The sequence below is a fragment of the Ischnura elegans genome, chromosome 9 (genome assembly GCF_921293095.1).
Source record: "Ischnura elegans chromosome 9, ioIscEleg1.1, whole genome shotgun sequence".
Lineage (NCBI taxonomy): Eukaryota > Metazoa > Arthropoda > Insecta > Odonata > Coenagrionidae > Ischnura > Ischnura elegans.
The window spans coordinates 60982325-60987283 of record NC_060254.1 but is presented as its reverse complement, the minus strand read 5'-3'; the positions used below and the strand labels follow the sequence as shown (position 1 = coordinate 60987283).

The 4959-nt window shown below is 38.7% G+C and overlaps 1 non-coding gene across 1 annotated transcript; it reads right to left on the bottom strand.

The window, feature by feature from the left end:
* Positions 1-4520: 4520 nt before the first annotated feature.
* On the bottom strand, positions 4521-4593 carry Trnar-acg. Its single transcript has one exon. It is a non-coding gene; the product is annotated as a tRNA-Arg (tRNA).
* Positions 4594-4959: the final 366 nt, after the last annotated feature.

Below are 4959 nucleotides of genomic sequence, written 5' to 3'. Positions count from 1 at the left end.
AAAAACATTTGCTAAACAAAGTCAAATTTGGTTGTGGTAAGGGCACACCCATTTTACGCAGGGTAAAGGGAGAAGTCTGGGACTGAAATATTTTAGAGTCGCCACTTCTAGCATAAAAACATCGTAGGACCTTATAAATATATACATGCCTGAAAGAAGAAATAATTACTCTGAAGAAATAAACGAAAGGAATTTGAAGGAAAACTGTACGTGGCTGACAACAAAATTTGGTGAATCCGTGTAAGCCATGCACCCCTTTTTTTCACCGGCATCTCTGGAGGAATGGTGCGCAGCTTCTTCGGGTAAAAATGGTACTTAGTATCATACATGTAAACAGCGTTTTTTTCCACGATACTACTCGTTGTGCAATTGCATCAATGAGTTCAATCCCAAAACAGTGTTATTTTGGAAGTAATGATAAGTTTTCATTCATCTACATAATAGCCTGCGAGTCATCTCTAAGGTGTTTGGCAGGAGGTGATCCATCACCAACTTGCAGCATGCAAGAGAATGCAAGAGAATCTTCTGATCCGTAGTCAGACGCGTTATCCGTTGCGACACAGGGTCGTGTTTATAAATTTATAAGTTAGGCGAGTAAGCATGGAAATCTTTGCAGGAGCGTAAAGCAAAGTATAGTTTATATTTACATCGTAAATTCGTTGAAGACTTTTACTCGGACGACGTGAAACATATCCCCCTTTTACCTTCGTACTATGGTAGTCGGGATCACGAGGAGGAGATGAAGGAAGTGTACTACAAAACAGAGAGATTTTAAATGCCATTCTTTCCTAGTACAATCTGGGATAGCGACGGGATATTTTCTGTTAATATGCGCATTATTTTATGCTTTTAGGAGATTGTAAATTCAACCTATACGGTACTAGTCTATCCATTACATATACATAAATATTTTTAGTTGCAATCTTCTTTAAATCTCATCCCTTCTTCTCTTCATTGGGTTGGATTTTTTACTTGGAATTTCAAGTAAAATATCACAATATCCAATCGCCCACCCTTCGTTCAATTGGTGCATGCGTGCCCGTTTAAAAGCTCCCCCAGTAGCTTTACATGCGTACTATCCGACGAGTCGTGACGCACAATTCGCCGCCAGTCATACAGGTCGCTGACTTGCGCGGAATTCGACCACCCACCCCTCCTCCATCGCTACTTTCATCTCTTCTTTCCTCCCACCCCCCATACTACTTCTTCCCCCACCCCCAATCCTCTCCCTCACCCCATTCAAATACCTTTCGCCACAACACCCCTCCTTCCCTTCTATTATCCCCTTTGAGCTAAGAAATGATAGGATAAAATACTCAGAAGCGATTCTAATGACGTGAATTTCGCCCACTAACTTCGCAATTTCCGTGGCTCATTCTGAAAATAAAAAAATTTAAAAAATGCTTTATCCTCGTATTTTAGTGCCGCGGGCCATTACACCGGCTTTGAGATAGGTAGTTTTCAAATTAATACTTATACAGCAACTAAAAGCTTGCATATAACTTAATAAACTTGCATAAACTTAAAAAAAAACTTGCATATACAATCTTAATTACATAGATAGTTAAAAAGTAATATTGTAAGGGGCAAATAAAATAAACAGTATATACCAAAAAATAATATACTTAATAGTTTTTTTATCTCGTGGGTGATACATTTTATTTGAATACTATTGGCATTTGTCGCCGGTATCACTCCAAGTAGATGGCGCTGAGAGGGTTAATGCTAGCCACAATGATCACAAGAGCGGAATACTATGACAGACCGAAAATTGAAAAAATAAAAATAAGGCAGTCCTTGGGGACTAAACGCTGGAAGTCAATACTTCTTCGGCGTAAATTGCGGAAGACTTACTTCGCGTATGATTTTTCCTCATTTTATGGATTGAAGTGAAATGAAATGCCGTTATCAAAAAGAGTTATATTAAAAAGTTTTCTAACTTTGAGTTGTCATTTACTTCAATATTAGAAAAATATTACGTTTTAGTAAAAAAAAGCAAATAACTACTTACAGCTATTTAAGGCCAAGGCTTTTAAAAATTCTTACTCATTTTTTATTCATTATTTTCTCTCTTCACGGCGTTTCTCCTACTCCAGTTGCGGATGCACTATATTTATTACTATTATTATTAAACAAATAGTTACAAGTCGACCATGTGGTTGGGTGGTAACACATCAGCACAAAACTTTACATAGTCCAAAGTCATATCCCGAGAGTAGTTTCAAAGCGTGGAAGCGTGGAAGAAAAGAGAACTAAATCGGCCTACGTGCTGCGCCCGGGTCCCCCCCTTCACTATACATGATAAATAAAAAGATATCATGTCATTTGGTGGTAACAAACAGCTCAAAGATACATATAATCCAGAGCACAAAATACGAGGGCGGTTTTTTTCATCCTCCGATCGCTCATCGAAAACACCATACAAGCGACAGGCGGGTACTGCGCAGGTAGGGCCATTGCGCGTCCTCCGTTCCACACTCTCAATTCATTTCTGACCGTAAGGAGGTGGTAGGCAGTGGCGCCGACTCCACGGGGCCTGAGGGGGCCCGAGCCCCCTCAAAGATTCGTTTGGGGGGGCGGAGCCCCCTCAATAATTCAAGAAAATAATTAAGTTACATTATGCTTTGCGAAATCACAAAATATATTGGTAATTTTTATTTCCCATGTTTGATGATAGTTACCTTTTAAATAAATTTAACAATGAGTGTCGAAACAAATAATTATAAGGCTAAGCAGGTTAACTGAATGAAGTGGTGTGAATCATGATAGTGTTTCGGTGCTGCGACACACTTTGAATTTAACCTCTTCCCGGGGCAAGACCTCCGATATGGGCCCCCCCAATATTTTGTATAAGTCGGCGCCCCTGGTGGTAGGTAAGGTTGGTAGCAATCTCATTGACTACACTGCCTCAATTGATTCTTCCGCCTAGTGTGTCTTGCTGAGAGACAGCCAGAAAACTCGCCGAATGGCTTCAGCATTGACATGTCTTCACCTTAATGCCGATAAAAGAGAATTTTTTAAATGCACTGTGATTGGAGTGCGAAACATTACGTCCATTCCTATTAAAAACAAAAGAAGAGACATGCTGACTTCCGAAAGTTTTCTGATCCATGACAACGCCCGTCATCCCAGCGCTGATGCCTGCTCCTTGAGCAATTTCAATGAGACATTTTCGACCACCCGCCGTGCAATGTCTACATAGATAGACTTACATATTTACGCTTGTAACTTTTTAAAAACTTCGATGCTTTATAAACAAATAATTACAATACAATTCTATACAAACTATATTTTCAAACTTAGAGCATAAAACCAACATCAAAAGCCACCATGATATCACAATTCCATTTATATCTACCACCACCACTCTTCTGAACCACCGCCATGAACTGCATCAGCGTGGATCCTGAGTTCCGCTATAGTCCTCTCCTCCCGCTCTCTTCTCCTCTCGTAGGCGCCTCCCCTTCTCTGCTTTCTCTTCCTTTCTCTGCTACACCGCCACCTTTCTTAGTCCTTATCCCGATCCTTCCTTTAATCACGTCTGCCTCCTTCAACTCTCTATACACAACTCCCCTTTTCCTTCACAACAATCCCTCACTACCATTGTCAGTTTTAAATTATATAAAAACAATATGGTGGCTTGTTTATGTTATGTTACAACAGTCCCTCACTACCATTGTCAGTTTTAAATTATATAAAAACAATATGGTGGCTTGTTTATGTTATGTTACACGCTTAAATGAAGAAGTGGCTAGGAGGGAAGCATTTTCAAAAGGACGATGAGCTTCAGGACAAAAGCAGAAAAAATGAGCGTGTCTAAGGGGGAAGCGTGACGATGAGACGAATCAGGCGATTTATAATTTATACTACAATTTTCAATATTTACAATTTAAATAATTTTAATGTAGCCACCAAAGGCATATAAAGAGGTATAAACTTCAAAAAGGTTTTTAAAATCATGCTTTTACAAAAAACAGTATTGATTGCCCTAAAAAATAAAAGAAATGAGGTTTATATCACTCGCATAATTAAATGTAGGTGCTGAATAGGTTTATTAGAAGTGAGAGTGGAAGATACTGATAGGTGACTAAGGATTGCATGCAATACTAATTTCTAAAATTAATTCGCACCTATGATTTATTCTTCGAATAATAAAAATGTTTTAGTTTAACTTTTTAGCGCATTTTGAACTATTTTTGGAAAAGCGTGTTTTTAATTTTTTTTATTTTTTTTTTCTACTCTTTATTAGTGAATCATACGTTTGATTAAACCAAAGCTATCAAGGTTATTATTGCAACAAAATATAGCCATAGGCATATTTTGGTAAATTTAGAATTATTTTTTTAAGTGGAAGTTTAATTGATTTGTTAGAGCACAATCGAAGACATTAGTTTGTGCCTGATTATCGAATTTCGATTTCGATTTTTTTATCGATTTCGATCAAGTATAGTTTTGAAAATCGATTTCGTTTTTATGTATTGTCATCAGCCCCATCGTTACCGACGCTTGCAAAAAAACTTCGACCCTGCCAGGATTCGAACCTGGAATCTTCTGATCCGTAGTCAGACGCGTTATCCGTTGCGCCACAGGACCGTAACTTAAGGGTCCGGTAATATCGACTCAAAGGATAGTGGACGAGAAGAAAATGGAGGCGTTTGAAATGTGGGTGTGGAGAGGAATGGAGAAGGTGAAGTAGACAGAGAGATCGAGGAATTGACAAGTGGTAGACAAGGTCGGTGAGGAGAGCAAACTTGCCAATGAGTTACGGAGCAGACAGTGAGTTTGGATGGAGGTTGGGCTAAGCAGAGAGGGATATTTTTTAACAACACCGTGATCAGAAGAAAACTAAACCTATGGAAAATTTAAACGAAATATGATTACAGATATTCTTTTTCCTCGCGACGAAATCGTATTACTCGTACTCGTACGCATCGATATACTCAATATTTCGTGTGTTAT